This window comes from Coturnix japonica, chromosome 1 (genome assembly GCF_001577835.2).
Source record: "Coturnix japonica isolate 7356 chromosome 1, Coturnix japonica 2.1, whole genome shotgun sequence".
Lineage (NCBI taxonomy): Eukaryota > Metazoa > Chordata > Aves > Galliformes > Phasianidae > Coturnix > Coturnix japonica.
In genome coordinates this window covers 168,695,835-168,715,669 of record NC_029516.1, presented here as the reverse complement: position 1 = coordinate 168,715,669, position 19,835 = coordinate 168,695,835, and the positions used below count along the sequence as shown (strand labels likewise).

General features: G+C 38.5%; 1 protein-coding gene across 4 annotated transcripts in view; it reads left to right on the top strand.

The window, feature by feature from the left end:
• The window catches only part of TMEM135 (transmembrane protein 135), a 147,786-nt gene that overhangs the window by 58,319 nt on the left and 69,632 nt on the right, over positions 1 to 19,835 (top strand). The window lies entirely within an intron of this gene.

Genomic DNA, 19,835 nt, shown 5'->3' with positions numbered 1-19,835 from the left:
CATTGCTGATGAAATATGTTCAATATTAGTGGATGCAATTTATTCTTACTTTGAATTTGATTTAAAAGAAATTACTCCAGTGAGTCGTGACACTCTGAAAATGAGAACAAACTGATCTGGACATTGCCACTGCTGGATGCAGCAGTATAAAGGATTTTAATGTAGAAACTTTTTTTTTCCCCATGGCAATCTGATTTTCATCAAATTCTTAGCTAAACTTATGAAAAGTTTGTTTAGTAGACACAGCATTCAATTTAGGATCAACAAAACTTCTCTTGGGAGCCCAGCTGTGCTCTACAGTGTTCTTTGTGCTGATGAAGTTGTCTTTTTTCTTTTGAAAGAAAGTCATATATCTTTGCATCTGTTTCTGAAGAAGTACCTAAGATTCGCCCCAAGAGGTTGTGGATGCCCCATCCCTGGAGGCATTCAAGGCCAGGCTGGATGTGGCTCTGGGCAGCCTGGTCTGGTGGCTGGTGACCCTGCACACAGCAGGGGGGTTGAAACTGGATGATCACTGTGGTCCTTTTCAACCCAGGCCATTCTGTGATTCTATGAATTCTATGATTCTACGATTTCCTGTCCTGACACTGTTTAGTTTTTTGCTTTTCTGAATATGATCCTTTCCATGTTTTGTGTTCTGCTCTTCATTATTTCATACTGAATGTAATGCAGCTTTCAGGAGTGGTAGTTATAGAATATGTGCAATGCTTCTATGTTCTCTCTGTTTAGATTTTTTCAGGGAAAGATACTTTTTTTTATGTGTTTAATTTTATTAAATTAACCAGATAATTTTATGTGTTTAAATGAAGAAGTTGGCCAGACAGCGTGTGAAATCTCCATCCTTGTAGATACCTGATGGACAGTGTGAAGTATGACTCAAATGATTCTTATGAAAGAATCTGGGGCATTTACAGCCATAATGATCTCCGTTGTGAGCAATTTGTGTATCTTACACATTGTACGTCATAGAAATGATGTGGTAGAAAATGTTTGTGTTTCTTCTTCAGATACTTCCTCTGATCTTTTTCAATTAATTAGCCTCAAGGGTTAGAGACCAACAGGCAGATAAGCAGAGTGAGGTTGTAGCTATGAATAGGAAGGAAGGAAGTGGACGAAAACACTTCTGTGTTGTGATGGTGCACTGTGAGAGTCCTGTGACACCATAACCTGGGCATTCCTGGGGCTTAATTGTAAATCAGTTCATGTAATGAGAAAAATAAATAGGCCTCTTTTCTTTCTCATACTCTTGTCAGGCTCTATGAAGAGCAAAAATTACTATGACTCACAGAAGATCTCTTCACTACATTTCACTGTGGAACTGTAATTTATTAGTTAGAAAATATTATATTAGATATTAATCGAGTGAAGTTATTTTCTTTTTTTTCCAGAGGAAATATAATTATCAAGAGCCATATTAATTTTTTTTTACCTCTTCCAAGAAATTGCTAAATGTTTGCATGGTGCGTAACTAGAAAGGAAGCCAGAACAAAAGCTGAGTGTGAGCTAAAGTTGATTGCATTCTGTTTGAGAAGTGTGAAGTTGGCAGCTGAAATGGAAGCTGAACAACTTGTTTATTGGCAGTTCCAAACTACGTGGGCATCAATCCAAATGTGCAAAAGTCCTTTTGGGCTTTCCTAACAATATTTAGATTATAGATCCCTTTAATATTTAAAAGGGAGCAAGAATGTTGAATTCTAGAAGAAAATGCAGATACTTATTTGCTTTAAATTCTTCTTAAAAATTACAGTATGCTAAATAGTTTAATGGAGAAACATTTCTTCTATGCAGACAAAACAGAATGCGTGAAAGGTTACTCATTATAATCCAGTTGTCATCCAGAGGTGGATTTATAATACTCCTTGTTTAGGGTTAATGTCTTTTCTGGTGCTTCCACCCTTTTCCTGTTCCTTGAACTCAAGTAATAAAGCTTACAGAACTTTTGAATCTTGCTTTAATTATCCTCGAAGGGATTGAAAGATGAGGTGATGCTGGATATTTGACTTTTGTATGTGGCTCGTAAATTTACTGTTGATAGTTTAGAAAATCGTCCTGCCAAAAGCAGTTACAAATTTGTGTACATTATGCTAATAGACATTGAAATTTAGATCATAAAGGTTCCTGAAGAATCTTCTTGACAGTGGTATTGCTTTTGGTTTGACTGAAACATTATAGTATCCCTGGGAGGGAATCAAACCCAGGAGACTTCATTTTCAGGAATCAATATGTTGCCTTGTTAATGAGTTATTTCCGTCAGCTGTTTGTCCTGAGGGTGGAGCGTGGGGCAGAACCTTGTAGGTTTTCATCACAGAATCATAGAATTGCTCAGGTTGGAAAAGACCTTAAAGATCATCAAGCCCAACCACAACTTAACCACACCACCCTAACTAACAACCCTCAGCTAAATCATGTCCCTGAGCATCACATCCAAATGGTTTTTAAACATATCCAGGGATGGTGACTCAACCACCTCCCTGGGCAGCCTATTCCAGTGCTTAGCAACCCTTTCTGTAAAGAAGTTTTTCCTGATATCTAACCTAAACTTACCCTGGTGCAACTTGAGGCCATTTCCCCTTGTCCTGTCACCAGTGAGAAGAGACCAACCTCGCTCTCACTGTAAGCACCTTTCAGGTACTGAAGGAGAGCAATATGGTCCCCCGTCAGCCTCCTTTTCCCCAGACTAAACAGCCCCAGTTCCTTCAGTCTCTCCGCATAGGGTATATTCTCCAAGCCCTTCACAAGCCTTGTTTCCCTTCTTTAGACCTGCTCCAGCACCTCTGTGTTTTTCCTGTACTGAGGTGCCCAAAACTGAACACAGTACTCGATGCGGGGGCCTCACTTCAAGCTCATTTTAAGATGATGCAAAGATTGTATGGGCAGATGTGAGTGCACCAATATATGCAGCAGAGCTTAAGTACAGAAGCCTCAGGCTGCGTTTCATTAACGTCACAAACTATATGATAGGCATATATGAAAAGGGATTTCCAAAATGTGTAATTCTGAGAGAGTCTGTTTGCAGTAATGGTTAGATTTAGCTGCCCTACCTGGGGAGATATCTGTCCCACAAGGCGATTAATGAAAATGCAGTATATTATTTATCTTTAGAAGTAGACTCATAAAAGTGGCAATAGCAATGTGAAATACTTTGTTATGCAACAGTTCTTATGTTAGTTCTATGGACTTTATCGTCTGCCTTCCAGTTTGTGCTTGGGATGGGTGTGGGATGACCATGTCCAACAGCCATGGCTCTACCAATGTGACTTGAGTTCAAGCTTTAAATAAAGCACCAAGGAGACACTTGGGATAAAATCAGTTTTCATTGGCCTGAATAAGAAAGATCATAACAACAGCAATGCAATCATTTCCAAATGAGCAATCCTTATGTTTGTGTGATATAAGGATTGTTGTGATAATCCTTGTTGAACCTTGTAGAACTAACCTACAGATGTCTTTGCTATATGAAGGGGTGTATATATACTTCAGTATAATTCTATTAAAGTCAATAACACATTTTAAAATGTTATAAAAAGCTGAATGCATTGTGAAAGCATTCATTTTTTGCTTTTGTGGATCACAAAACCACAAAACCCAGCAGTTAGTGAAGCTACATTTCTAACAACCATTGTCTGTGTATGTACACATATATGTGCATGCACGCATAGGTTCTTTTTCACTATGAATGTTTTTTTCCTTATTTTCTTTTTTTTTAAAAGATAGAATTTTTACCTGGGAAAGGCCCCTTTTCTTCCTCATCCATTGGGACAGGGTGCAGTGTAGACTCCTGTCAGCTTCAGCTACGTAATTAGATCAGGTAGACAATAACCTTTATTAGTAGTAGCAAAACTGTAATATGTGTATATATTCATGAGAAGAGTCTTCATGATTGTACTTGTCATTAGAGCAGTTTGAAAGAGATCTTAGGACATGCCAATTATTATTCTTAGTTCTGTACTGTGAAGGTGACAAGGTGTAGGGCAGTCATTAACATGATGATCTCCCTTCTGCGTGCAGGGACTTATTCTAGAAATCACTGATTTCAAGATTTGACTTTTAAGCTTTGAGTTCTATTGCAGTTCTATCTGCCTGTGTTTTCAGCCAGCTTCATTTGTAATGCATGACATGCAGGAAGGCTTCATAAACACCATCATTGTAGATTGTGAGAGGTATTGTGAATCACTCGAGATGAATTTTCATTCAAATATAATTGCCTTGGGCACTCCGCTTCCTGTGATTTCAGCCCGAGGGCATACCAGGCCTAATCACTTACAGGCACGTTAGAAACCAAATGGCAACGTGATCCCAGACATCTGATCCTTACCCTTTTGCCTTCCTATCACAAAGATGTCATTATTGCCAGGGGTTCAAAAGTTCTGCTCTCACAGACTACCCTGACATCTCTGATTTCCACTCTTTTGTCTTGAATACTCTGTGACTGTCATGTTAATATGTGAGGAAAGATGTTTTCTCAGATTTACATAAATCTTACAGCACTGGAGACACTCCAACTACAGCCCTGACAGCTCTCTACTCTTTAAACCTTCTGTTTCTAGCCAATGGCTCTTTCAAAGAGTGCTGTTGGTCAGAGCAAGTCTCATTTGCTCTCACTGGAAATTGAAATGCTTCATAGCAAACTGTGTTTGACATATACGAAAGAAATTTGGTTTGCTACAATGAAACTTAAGGTCTTGTAAGGCAATGTCACAACATTCATGGTCTTTTCCTGCCTTCAAAGTAGTATTGTCAGTCTCTTGGAACTTATTTGGTGTTTTCTTTCCCTCCTGGTTGAGGGTTGCTAGCACAAAGAAATATGTGTATTTTTTTTTCTGTAATATGTTACAGAAACAATGTCAATTTACTTTAACCAAACCAAGTTTTCTGAATATGTGGCGTAAGATCCAAACAGCCAATATGTTTCAGCGTTCACTTCTCTTACCCAACACTCTTATTTTTGAAAGGAATTACTTTGCAAAAGCAAAAGAAGCCATTACTCAGGGGCAGATCTGAGTCCCTTTTCCTTTAAAGGGTGATTACTTCTCTGTGTCTTCAGGGGACAGAACAGTTTCATTTTTAACTATTAAAAAAATATATATTAAAAAATTTTAAAAGCAGTATTAAAGAAAGTAAATCTGAACAAACAAAAGCCATTGGTAGGAACTGGGGACGTACGTACCTTTTACATTTCTGCCTACTGAAAACTTCTCTGGAAATGATTTTGAGTCTGCTTGTAAAACAGCAAATGGGTAAAACATATCCTTGAGCATAGAAATGTCCTACAGTCCACTTACTTAAGGTTGTTTTTTGGAGTGTGTGTCAGTACTGCTTTAAAATTTGTGTTGCTCTCTGGAAAACCCTTCTGGCAGGTCTGAATTTTGAACAGCTCAAAGTAATTTAATTGTTGAAGTCTGACCTGCGTACATTAATAATACCTGGCAGTAAATTAAAAGTGCATAGTCCTTCTGATTAAATAAAGTGAAAACTGAATCTGGAAAGAGAGAGTGCCACACATCCCTAAAGAGGATAATTACCAGATCCCCTTCAAGCTGTTCAGTGTCTGAGTGATGTTTCTGCCACGTGCTCAGCTATACGAAGGTGATTGCAGCCATGTCACTGCATCTTCGGTCCTACACTGTGCAGGACTGTCCTATCGATGTGCTTTGTAGGCTGGGAGTCATTTCTAATAATGAGAAGAAGATGAATTTGTCTCAAAGCGTTAGTTGAATGTGAAGAAGTCTTCTTCTCTTTTAATATATAATTTGCCTGAAGTTTTATTGATGCATATTATATTATATATATATATATATATATATATATACACCCTGAAATATATTGATGTATTCAGGATAGTTCTAAAGTGAAGCAGTGGGATTCATAAGGTAGGGAGCTTGCCAAATGAATACACTGTACATATTGTGTATGCTTCAAATCTAAGGTAGAAATATAAGAAAATAGGATAACTGTTGCAGAATATGAGAAGAATCACTTTAAATAGATAGCACTCAGGTTTGGAATCTTAGAGAATTAAATGTTAATGCTTTTATCTAAGTGATTAATGCTTTGCAGTTTTCTTTTAATGCACGAGCAATGTAGTCTGTCTGCTTTTTGGAGACTGGAATAATGGGGTTTAGCATTTAGAATGTTTTACATGTCATGCTATGTGTTGTTTCTGTTATAAAACAGATTTTTAATGCAGGCGGGTGGTATTTATTTACCTTCTTATAATCATAACTTCCCCTTTGTAAAGTAAAACATGAGTTTCAAATGTATATTGCATTAAGCTCAGAAATATTTGCCAGATATCTTCCACCAAGAAGTTTTTGACAAGCAGCAAAGAAAGGAAAGAATTACGTACTTTAAAGATTTACCTCTCTCTTAAAATTTCCTTTTACTTGTCATGTATTCTCCAGGTTTCTTATTCTTTCTCATCAGCAAAACAGCAAGTGTGAGGCAAAAGCAGACAGTAGAAAATTATGACAACAAAACCAAACATAAGGAAATACATTTACTTTCCAATTTAGTATTTGTTTAACGTGGCATCTCGTGACTAAGAAATATGGTATCTGGGAAACATACAAAGTTTCTTAAGATAACGACATTTCTTAATTTCTTTCTTATTAAAAATACAGTTTTTGATTGTCAGTTCAAATACAGGCATTTCTGTAACACAACAGCATCTGTTTTGTAAATATTTAAATGTTGGTCTTACATGCCATGGCCTTATAATGGAACCATCATCTCGCTTTACACTTAGACCCTGCCTCCAAAGACATGGTCTGGGAACTGCATTGTTCTGCCAGAGCGGAGATAATCTATAGGGAGAGCTGTACTTCCAAACATTAGCAGAAGCACAATAGCTGTTGCAGGAGGATGGTATTTGAGTCATGCCTCTTTCTCAGTCTGCTGGTGATGGCAATGACGTTATGTTTAAGCATTTGAAAAGCTGAATAAATAGGAAATTGTGAAAAGCTGTTTAAATTCATAAAGCTAAGGGTGTGTTCTCATTCCTCTATGCATTTAAGAATGCTAAATACATGCAGGAGAGAGGAGTGAAACATACAATCAATTGATCTTTAGTTTTCACGCCAGCAATTTCACTCGAGTTATTGGACTAATAGTCTTGCCAGTGGTGTCCTGCCTTTGTCATTTTCTTTAATCTGTTACAATAAAAATAAATGCATGCCATCTAATTAATTTCTTATGCTATGTGTAGATTCACTTTGAAGATGGGATACTTCAACTTTAGTGTAAATGTTTGCATCGAATAATTCCCAGTTGATGAAAATTAATATTCCTTTAGGAGAACAATGCAAATACAACAATCGTGTTAAAGCGATAGTTGGTGTTTCATGCCTGCTCTTTGGAATTATCACTGACTTCAGTTTGTTAGAGTTATGTCCTCCCATTTCATTGACAGATGAAGGAGTGGCTCATGGCTGTTCCTCAAATCACAATTGATTGGTAAAATCATGTTGACAAGAAAATAAAACCTGGACAGATGGGAGGCATCATAGGCTTTTTCCTCTGGTCAGGTAATAGGGGATAAAAGGATATCACTGTGTTTCTTCATGCCCAGTTGCATCTTTAATGTACTCATTCTTTCTCCCCAGTTCAAAATATTTGGTGCCCACTATTCATATGTTAGATGACTAAATATGCACAAAAAAAGTAGTTGGCTTTAATAACTGTGCCTTTGCTGCAAAGAAGGCTAATGGGATGGTGCTGGGAGGAGTGCTGCTGGCAGACTGAAGGAGATGATTCTGCCCTTGTATTCAGCACTGCTGTAATCTGTCCAGTGAAGGGCCACCACAAAGATGAAGGGACTGGAGCACCTCTTCTGTGAAGAGAGGCTCTGCCTGAATTATCAGTCATAGAGTCACAGAATTGGTGATTCACATTCACAGGTGGTTCAGAAGGCCATCTAGTACAGCCCTCCTGAAATGAACAGACAACTACGGTTAAATCATGTTGCTCAGAGCCCAGTCCAACCTGGCCTTGTGAATGTCTTCATGGATGGGATATCCACCACAGCTCTGGGCAACCCGTTCCAGTGTTTTACCACCCTTATCATAAACAACTTCTTTCTTATGTCCAGTCTAAATCTCTCTTCTTTTAGTTTGAAATCATGCTGTACATTTGAAATCATGCTGCATGAAATCTTGCTGTACATTTTTCTTTATTTGTAAAACTAGAATAATGGCACTTAAATATATGGACAATAAATAGCATACAAAATCTAGAATTTAAATATTCCCTATATAATCTCCTTCTAAATTCTAAGTGCAGTATCTAGGACAAAAATCTCCAGTTTTTACACTAAGGATCTTAGGATAACATCCCCAAAAGTGAAGGTGCATGAGAGTACTCTTCGTTTTCACAGATTCTCAGGAAAGTTGTCTACCACAGCTGGGAACGGTGAGACCCAAGTTGTGATCATAGAGTCATAATGTCATTAAGGTTGGAAAGACCACCATGATCACCTAGTCTAACCGCCAACCCATCCCCACCATGCCCACTAAGAACCACATCCCTCAGTGCCACATCTCCGTGGTTCTTGAAGACTTCCAGAAATGTTGACTCCACTGCTTCCTTGGGCAGCCTGTGCCAATGCCTGTCCACTCCTTCTGAGAATAAACTTTTCTTAATACCCAACCTAATATTGGATAGTGTTTCTAGTGGATTGATTACAAGAGGGCAGAGACTGGGGTATCTCTGCTTTAAGGCAGGTTGGGATCGTCATCTGTTGAGCAAAGCTGGCTTCCTTGGACCTCTGATGCCATGTTCCAGTGGTCTGAAATCAGTTCATGCTTAAAGTCTTTGTTCTTCTTTCTTGTAAATGAAGGACTTTGTGAGTTGGTTCTTGGAGACCAGCCCTGTGCCTGTGTCATGTTCAGGAGAGCAGTCTAGCCTTAGACAGCGGAATACCTCTACAAATGCAAAGCAACTCTTTGTTATGGGAAAGGTCAAATGTCATTGCTCAAGTGTGAGGGTGCTTCATGAAACACTAATAGCATGTGCTAATTAAACTCTGTTGTAAAAGTTCTCTGGTGACTCCATTGTAAAGTTTTTAGTGTATTAAATTGTTTTCTTCTATGAAAAAAAAACAAACATACATATTATTTTTCTTGACTAGCAGCATAGTGTGGGGTAGCTGGGCTAGTGGCAGGTCTTGCCTGGCAGCAGCAGGAAGGTTAGCATGCTTGGGTTGCTGGAACAATCCTCCTGCTCTGAACCATGAAACCAATCTGTTCCCGTCAGTTGCAATTTTATGGAAACTAATTCTTTCATGATGGAATCAGGTGAAAAATATGTGGTTCTGTTTAACAAACAGTGTGTGCAGTTCCTTAAGGTCACAGGGAGCTTTCCCAGTGACATGTGCATGCATTCAGGTGTGTTTGTGTATGATTATGCACATGTACATTTAACATGCATCTATATATATTGAAAATGACAGGCAGGTTGTTGTTTATTACATATACTCTTGTTTTTTAACTATGTAATATACTTGATTAAATTGTATTGAATATTAAATATTTGCTTATAATAGTAGAATTAATATTTAGTTTAGTTGTTTCTAAGTTTCAGAAACTCATCTTTTTAAACTCAATGAATATTCAATATGAACATTTAATGAAATATATACATAATGCTATAACACAAACTCCAATAATGAACATTTTTAAGCAGTACTGTTTTCTGTAGGAAATATGTATTATACCGATGACTACCTGAATAAAATAATGACCTTTCATTTTTAAGCACCCTGCAGAGCTGCAGAAAATGAACTGCTATCTGCAGTCTGCCTAACAGACTGCTCACCACATCACCGCATGCAATTAAACATAAGTGATTTTTCTGCTCAAGACAGGCTCAAGAGTGATTTAGCAATGAAACTTAATTACTTCTAGCCCTTAGAGAAAATGGCTCAACGAGGTTGAGGTTGTTGGCAGGGCAATGCAGGAAAGCAATTGCTCACACTCCCATCACCATTTCTGAGTTTCTGGTAGCGGTACTTAGCCGCGTTAACCTCTAATTAAGCAAATATTACCACAGAATTGTGCATTATGTGTTTTTGCTTCTTTGCTACAGGCTAAAGGCAAAGACAAAGGTAAGGAAAATGCAGCTACTTAAAAACAAGTGTTGTGAGCAAGTGAAAGCTCTTCTGTGTTAATAAAAAATAGCATGTGCAGCTTAGTTCTCAGATGCCTGTACATGTAAGGTCACCATGCTAGACACAGGAATCTCAGGCTAAAAGCTGAAGCTAGGTGGATCTGTGCACTTAATATCTCATAGTTAAATAGTTTCTTGAATTTGCACAAAGGTGACCAGAAAAATGACAAAGGAACTGAATATAAAAGAAATCATATTAACAAATGACTTTATAGTCAATATTGCTTTATCTGAGTTATTAGGAATGTGTTATTTAAAGGAAACAGGAACTTCAATTCTGTGACTCCAAGGAATACATCTGGAATAACAATTTGGAGGGCCATATGGCATCAATTGGCTTATATTTTCCTATATGGAGGTTCTGATTGCAGCAAAGAGAAGGACTGGCTGTTAATTATGTAGAATTTAAAATACAAACATTGTGTTGTTGTTTATTTTCCTCCCCTGTTGAAATCCAGTAAGTTCTTAAAAAAAGGTGTAAGCTAAGCAGAGAAATTTGACTTTTCTGTTTGCCATCTGTGATGGTAATTTGTTTTATTTCTGTATTTTATTTCTCCCCTGCAGACTTTTACTCCTTCACTCTTATCTCTTTGTGTAGATAAATTTCATGCACAACTTCATGAGAATTTTCATTTACAAAGAGCAGTGATATTACAGTTGCGCAATCCGTTCAGTACAGTTACCTCCTCAGTAGTGCTTGAAGTTTTATTCCCGCTAACAGCATTGGGCTTTTTTTATTACTTGAAGTATTAATGGTAACATATTGAAGACATGCCTAAGTATTTACAAGAGAGTACAGCATAGGACACTAATTCTCAAAGGCACATTAGCACATGCTCTAGTGCTTTACTCAGTAGGGAGTGAATTTAAGTGTTTGTATATGTCCCCTTGATTTCAACAGTATTTAATGAAAAGGACAACTTAAATTTTTTACTGGGCAGGAAATAATAATTTAAGCCTGCAAGTAGAGACTTGACGTGAGCACAATTTTAGGCTTATATTTGGAATCTCTAGAAATGAAGTTGGTGTATCTGGGTATTTCTCATAATGAAGGAGCAGATTTTTGGGGGGAGTAAACAGCTATTTAAAAAACAGCGCCAAAGTTTCTCCTCAAATTCATAAATACAGCTTCCAATGGTTGATTTTATGGATTGGCTTGTAGCACTGTTGGTTGGTTCCTTTCTAAACCTGTTTTTCCATTCCGTGTACTCTTACTTTGAAATGCTGAGGCTGAAGTTCACTAGACCAAATGAAATTGATGCCCCTTGGTAAGTCTTTGCTACGCAGTCTTGATTCAGCTCCTCTCATCAATGAGGTTGCAGCCTTTGGCAAAAGCCACTATGTCACAAAGTAATTCAAGGCATGTGGACTTAGGGAATTGAATTACAGTTGCACCAGCAACGTGTCAAAAACCACAAGAAGGTAATAAGAGATAATTCCAGTTCCAGTTAACTAGCTAAGTAAACTTGAGAAAAGGTTAGAAAAAATATAGTATTAATATGTCCATATGTGACTTGGATAGTAATCCAGTCACATGAGTGAAAGTGAAAAGTAGACTTCTGGTCTTTCCATCTGTGAAGATAACACGTTACTGATTGTTCTGTTTTAGTATGCAATAGCTTTACTTAATTCCTATCATGAGCACATTAATGGATCTTTATGACTCAAGTGGTCTCATGCAGTTTGGGGTTGCACTGGATCTAAATCCCAATGCCTTGGCTGTTTTCTTCAGCCATCCAATAATAACAAGGGCTGCTCTGTAAATATGACCCTTAAAATTTTGTGACTAATTACACTGTTGGGGTGTTAGAGGAATCACTGCATCCTGATTACTTCTTGAATTTCATTGAGGTTTGGAAGCTAAGCTTTATTCTGTAGAAGACGACGCTGTGCTATCTATAGTTTTATTGGGAAACTCCTAATAGCACTGATCTCTCCTTGCATACATCACCAAAACGTGTGGAGATTAATTGTTTGGTTTAAAAACTTGCTCTTGTAAGACGGGCACATTGACCCCCATGTATGTGTTGGATTTTACTTCTCTGTAAGAAGAGCTCAGCAGTTGTTTTTAAGTTAGTCCTCTGAATTTTCTTTCCTTCATCTGAGCTGTGTCATTGTACAGTGTGCAGAATGGAACTGTCCAGAGGCAGATGTGGAAATCCTTCTTTCTCAATAACCATATTCTGAACACAATGTACTCCTCTCCCGTGGATTTCATTACAACTGATTGGACTTTGTGTAAATTTGCAAGAAAAACTTAGATTAATTGTTCCTTGTGTCATCTGCATGCCCTTGAACTCAGTTTTATTTCAGAAGGATTATTTCAGAAGGGTTGAGCGCAAGAGAAACATTCATGGGTACAATTCTCCAGAAGGTTTGGAACATCGTGAGAAAAATGTTCTGAATTCCAGAAGTTTGGAAGCACTCACATGTTTACTAACATATTTCTGAAGAAAAAAACTCTTTTTTTCCATTGCTGAAACTCAGAATATTTCAACTGCAACTTTTTTGCACAATCAAATCTGAGCGTAGAATCATTTTTTAAGAATTAAAGAAAGTGTCCTTCACTGTTTGTCTGAATGATGATGGTGATGATGTGTGGAGGAAAGGTTGATCGATATTTGTTTCCAAGTTGTTGATATGCATTCGAAGTCTCAAAACTCATTCTCTTTTTCTTCATCTGAAATAGAAGCAGCAGCTGATAAATAGCGTAGCCTGTTACAGACACTAGTTATCAAGTAATAGTTTGAATGTGAGACATTATATATTTACTTGGCAAATATGACTTTTCAACAGTTGTCTGTACTCAGAAGAATTTCATAAATGAGCATTTTGCTTCCATTTTGGTGCACTAATAATTCAACAATATAGTTTATATCAGTTTAGGTATATGCATATGCTGAAAACAGCACTTAGCATTGAGGTTCACAAAATATTTTGATTACTTTATGACAGGGATGTGGGAAATATTGTTATAAATAATGGAACTATTAACACAAAAGACAAAGTATACCACTGTGGTAAACTGTTTTCGTTAGCTTCGTGGGACTGTATTAATTTCATTAAGTTTTCAGGCTAACTGCAGGATATTGTAATATGTCACTCATTAGTACTTTGCTAACAATGTATTAATTGTTTATATGGCCACTGATCCGCTAATGTAGCAACAGAGGTCATTTATCCCAAGATACAATAAAGAGAAATGTATTTTCACTGCCTCTAATAACTAATAAATGTTTAGGATTTGCCCACATATATAAAATAGCAGTGTGAGATTTCAGTGCAGCTGACCCTGAATTGCTGTTTCAGAGCAGACACAGTGACAGCAATGACAGATGACTGGCTGAGAGACGGGTCCTCCCTCAGTCGCTCACCAAGGCATTTTTGTGCAAACAAAATTATGATCTGAGATTATGTTACAGATGCTGGTGAAACACTTCTGGAATGAAAAGCTACAGCTGTTGGATGCTTAAATGCTGTGCTTTTTTGTCGGAAGCGGAAAGAACACTTTGTGCATTCAAAAGCTATGGGGCATTTTAGAAAACCTGAGCAGAATGGTTCAGAATGGATCCAGTGCCACTTGGGTCCTTCTCACAGCGGTGGATGTGTCTCTATGCTTCCATACTGTCTGTCTGTCCAGCAGATGCTGACATCTCCCCTTTGCTGTCCTCGCCAAACTAATCAGAGCAGCGCAGTTTCCTCCCAGCTACAAAATCAGTCAAAGTTGCTCTTATTGCTGGCATATCCATTTCCATAATTTTCTAAATATGGATGAGAGCTCAAATTAGTCTATATTAAATCACTCCAGGAATGTTAAGAAATTTTATTTGAGATAACTTAAAAAAATTAATATGATTCTTTCTTTTCCTGGCAATCTTATCTGGCATTATACTAAGCATTTGAAAACTATGTGTATGAAACATCTGGAGATACACTAATGGACCAGAGTTGCATGAATGTCTCTTTGACCTATTCCTCCATTGCAGGTTTGCAGATTGTAGTATCAAAATACTGCAGTAAATCACCTCCTAATTAAATTCTTTGTTGATATCTCAGAGGGTTGAAATTCCTTTGGGTTTTCCCACCATGACCTTTGAAGATAAGACTGATTTGTAACGTCTTCCACTACTCTGAAGTAGTTTCTGCTCAGGTGAACTAAGAAGCTGATAAAAAATGGTGCCATCTTCAAGGCACAAGAAAGATCTAAGGATTTCATATTATATATCTGTTCATCTTGTTCTTTTTTGTGGCTTTAGGGTTTTTGGTGGTGGTGGAGGATTTTTTTTTCATTAACAGAATAGAGAAGTTTGCAGCCTCTCATAATAACTGAGAGTTTGTATCCCGTTGTGTAAGGCTGTTGCTTTAGTGATTGACAGCTTTCCAATGCAAACACTTTTTATCTGGAAGACAAAAGTCTGTGCTAGATTAAATGTTTATTACAGGTAAGACCTGAGAAGGCTCTTAGTTTCTGTCTTGAAACTGTCCCAGTTGAAGAAAGGATTTCAAAACAAACCAGAAGGTAACAAATTCTGAAGGATTTCCAAGGCAGTAATTTATTACTTTAGTTTAATTTAATTCAGTTTTTATTTTTTATTCTTTTATTTGAACAAAAATGTTGCTTCATCCCGGCAATTTTGTGTCTTTGGTTTATTTAACTGATTTAAGTGGCACTCAGGATAGGTTCATAGAGGAATTAAATCTGTAAACATCAAGCCCCCATTCTGCTTAATTGCACTCTGTGTTGTGAGTTTGATTTGTGGTTTAAGAAGCAAACTGGTGACAACGGTCAGCGTTTTTCCTTGCAGACAATGTTTTCAGATACACTTATCCATTTGTTAAGGGCTACAGAGTTGATTAACATTGGAAGAAGGGTTTCATGGCCCCAGTAGGGCAGTGGGTGTTCAAATAGCGTGAAGCACTTCCAGAATCATATCATAGAATCATAGAATGGCCTGGGTTGAAAAGGACATCAAAGATCACCTAGTTTCAACCCCGCTGTCATGGGGAGGGTCACCAACCACTAAACCAGGCTGCCCAGAACCACATCCAGCTCTGGAAGCTCTGGAAGCAGTCTGAGAATTGCTTTGATGTGCTGATATTTGTGCATTGACAGTAAGTTAAAGACTCTGTACAAGGCTTACTTTACTTTCTGATCTTTGCAATGTCAGCTAAACCTCTTTAACACACAGGAAGCAGCAGAAAGCCCCTACCACCGTTTTTTTTCACAAAAGCAAGGCAGCTTGTAATTAGGGTTGAAAAGGCCCTTTAATGGTGTCCTAATTTATTCCTCTTCCTTGTCCTGACAGGTTTAATTACTCCTAAATATCAGTGAGCAGACTGATGATTAGCCCAGAGTCAACCAGCTCCACTGTTAATGGAACTGGTAAAACTGTCCCTGCCATTTTGTTTCATTTCTGTCAGTCCTACTAGTGAATTATTCCTCCCCAGGTAACCTGTGTTTTACTTCATTGTAAATAAGGCATTCAGCTCTTTTCTTAGGATCTAAAAGGTCCTTTTTTTGACTTCTCTGTGATGGTACTGGCTGCAATTTAGAGTGTTTAGGGCAGCTTTGCTAAGTACAGTGTTTTTCCTTAAAGTTGTACGCTGACTTTCTTTCCAATATGTTGGGGTTTCTTTTGTGTGGGTTAAACTTCACCAGTATTTCCTTCTTTATTTGACCTTCAAGAAACACTTCTTTCACATCACTCTCAAGCAGCTGATTTGTACGAAGACCAAACCCCACCAAAGCCACCCTCCCTTAGAGTCCCCAGCAGGACCAAGCTCCTTTTCTCTCTCCCTACCAACCTTCTCCCACTGCCTCCCCCAGTGCTGTTATACAAAGGCTGTGCTGCTGTCAGCCCCCTTCCATGTGATTCATCCCACCTGATGAATAGTTGCTGTCTGTGCACCCATCTGCTTTTTTATTTATTCATTTATTTTATTTATTTATTTTCTGTAGAAATATGGAAGTAAGCTGATTATCACTGTACACTTTTCCTCAGGAGCTGAATATCATCATTTCACTGTTGCTTTTGTTGTGTTGCAAGCAATGGTGAATAAACATATGGAAGAAGATTATACATCGGCAAAAAAAAAAAAAAAGAAATAATTATGCTGTTAATCACTAGAATTGATAAATTGTGCTGAGTCTTTATGAACTTGTCTCATGTGCGACAGATCTTGCCCAAGCAGCTTAATTAAAGGGAACCAAAATGGGATGAATGAGTACAGCAGACGTGACTCGCTGTGCAGAGGTGTGTTCTTAACTTACTGCTCTGTGCCCTGCTGGCAGGCTGACTCTGCTTCAGAGCTTTGTCATTACTACAGTAAAAGGGGAAAATTACAGTGGTTGGGCTGAAGGTATCGCAGCATGCTCAAATAAGTACTGTTCTGATGTTTGAAAATACGTTGATATATGAATGTTGATGGGATGCTCTGAAAGCAGTGCTTCCTATTTTATAATGTTGGCCCACATCAGGGGCAGATGGTGGTGGTATGGCACCTTGAACACCTCCAGGGACAGTGACTCCACCACCTCCCTGGGCAGCCTGTGCCTACATTTCCTCTCTCATTCTGAGAAGTCATTATTCCTAACATCAAACCTGAATCTACTGTGGCGCAACTCAAGGTTGCTCTTGTCCTGTCACTATTACCTGGGAGAACAGGCTGACCTCCCCGCACCACAACCTCCTTTCAGGGATCTGTAGAGAGCAATAAGGTCCCCCCTGAGCCTATTCTTCTCCAAACTGAACAATCCCAGTTCCCTCAGCCTCCCCCCATATCACTTGTTCTTCATACACCTCACATCTCTGCTGCTCTTCTCTAGACAGTCAGTATCTTTCTTGTAGTGAGAGGAACACAGTACTCAAGGTATTTACTAAAATGAGATTTTGAGAGCACAATGGTTCATTCTTTTTCACCAAAATCATTATTTTTATTTCCAAATTTTTAGCCAAATATCTGTAACAGGACTAATCTATTAAAGTGTTGCCCAGACTAATACTCTGGGTAGAGCAGCGTTGTATTTCTACAAGGTTTTCTCTGTAATTTGATAGCTGAAAATATCTGTCTGTGCTTTACTCTGGTGTATTCTTGCTAGACTTTGTGTAATCTGATCTCTTGTCTGAGTTTTGGTGAGAGTGGGCCATGTGCTGCCTGCTGCCCAGCTCTGTTCTGCTTTTGTCCCAGTTGTTTTCACTTTAGTAATGATTCCCTGTGGTCTGTGAACATTCAGGTCCATGTGAGGTCAACCATACCATGCAAATAGTGACAGTGGTGCAAATAATGACAAATAGGAGGGGGTCACGCAGTGTTTCCTGTTTCCTGCATTTAACTCACAGGCTTCTGATTTGCGAGCAGTTGCATTGCTGCACATAGTTGGGTGCGTCTTTCAGCATTCTGAATATTCTCCTGCTCCTGACCTCCTTTTGATTCCCATCTTTCAAATGCTTCCTGGAGCAGGAGCCTACCTGGGGATGTTCTCCCTCAGATGTTGCCTTTTTTTTGTGTTTTACATGTGTTTTAGTTTGGTTTTCTTAATGGGTGTAGTTTAACAAAGCTGTTTCTGTTTAATCACTACCTGAACTGGGATGGTGTGAAAAGGAAATTGGTTCTACTGAGGGATAATTTTGGCCATTGGCAACTGCTGAGAGCCCATGTTGGAAAGGGGTTTCAGAAAGAAGAGTTGACCCTGTAGGAAAGCAGCATTTAGAAATTAGGAAACTGAGATTACTTCTATCATAGAATCATAGGATAATAGAATGTCATAGATGGGTATGGACCTCAAAGCCTGTCTAGTTCCAGCCTCCCACCATGGGCTGGCTGCCACCCACCAGCTCAGGCTTCCGAGGGCCATCCAGCCTGGACTTGAGCTCATCCAGGAATGGGGCATCCGTACATCTTATCTTATAGAGAAGCTCAGAGGATTTTATCTCCACCAAGTGATGCTGTGAAACATAAGGTTGCAGTAACATTACTTGTAATAACACTTGCATCAGTGATGGAAGGCTATCAGGATATGCTGAAAAAAAAAAAAAAGAAAAAAGAAAACAACACAAATCACAATACTCTCTGCTCTGGCTTTTTATAAAGCATTTTCCAAACCATAAGATCATAGGATTCTGCTCACGTTGTGCTGTCTGATGTTGGCTGATGGAAAATAAAAAGCTTTTGGATTTCCTGATAGCCCTTTGCAAACTGTGGTGCTGGGCAGCGGTGGGCTCATTGCGGTAGCTGGAATGGAAACAGAATAAAAATGAAATTCTTTTGTTACTTTCTTGGATTTCAGAGAAATGACTAAAATCCCCCAAACCTCTGGAAATTATAGTAAAACAGATTACTCAAAGATTTCGGGAGTTTTTGCAAAGCCAATCCTTTAAATATGGAATAACAAAATTCGATATTTCTTGTTAACATATGTTAGCAAATAAATAAGGTTTTGTGTGTTATTGTTGTTAATTGATTTATCCTCTTGCGCCTTATTGTGAAGAAAGACAGCTGCAGCTTCTGGATATGACCGATGCCCTGATTTCATGAACGCATTTTACAGAGTAGGATGTGCACTTCAGCTCCTTCACAGGAAAGCATTTTGAGACCGAGGAAGCAGACCAGAAATAGAATTATGCAAAAACTGCTGACTTTTCTATAAAGAACTCCTGGTGATAAAGCAGTTTAATTACGTTGCTGCCGTTTTGAGGAAAGCATGTCTGCCTTTTCTCTAAATTTGTCTGGACTTGAGTTTGTTAACCCATTGTCATGATTGCTTTGTGAGCTGGGATGTTTTCTTTAGCTCTTGCTTTGCTAATTAATGATAAAATGCTAAACCTGGCCTTTTCAAGCAATCATTCTTTTACTGTAGAAGGGATGGGAAAGATAGTTTTCTTAGAAAGAAACTTACAGTTGGGAAGACTGGAGCTTAGCTTGGTAGAATGCGGTTAGAACTTCTCATTGCTTGTTTATGCGATTGGTTATAACCTCAAAACTGTGTGTTTTTGGCTGAGCAGGGGACTGACCCTACGGAATGCTCTTAGTGCTTTCTGTGCAGATGCACAAGAACGTTTGGTTTTGTCCATGTTAAAGCCAGCAGTAGTACCTTTGAATCTGAAATAATAGCATTTTCCGAGGATAACCCCACTTGGAGTTCCACTTCCATAGTTAGCTGTTCCTCCGTGCACGCATCTCACTTCAGGAAATTCAGAAATGCACTGTGGGGGTTTGGAGAGATGGAATCATTTTAATCTAGCATATGTTTTATGATCAGCTCTGCGTGTATTTCACCTTTCGCTGTGCTTCTTTCAAGGTTCTTATCCTGTGACTAAAAAAAGCTGTTACGCACCATTAAATTAACAAATCATTGGGCCTTCTTCACCATTTGTGGACTGCAGATGCAAAAGATACAAAATCAAATGAGTTTTCTTCAAAGGGTGCTGTGTCGGGCCCTGTAATCTCCCCTGGATGAAGCTGGGTGCTGGTGTGCTCAGTGGTACCCAAGGAGGCAGGTCAAAAGGCCAATGGCTGCACTTTGGAAAGCATGAAGAAATCAGCTGAGCATTTTGGTGTTGTGTTTGCAGATGCGTGTGTTAAATCAAAGCATTCTGTAACATTCAGTGTACTGAGTGAATTCAGGTTGTACTTTTCTTCAGTTTTTCTTATTCCCCTAAGGAGTCTTCTTAGAG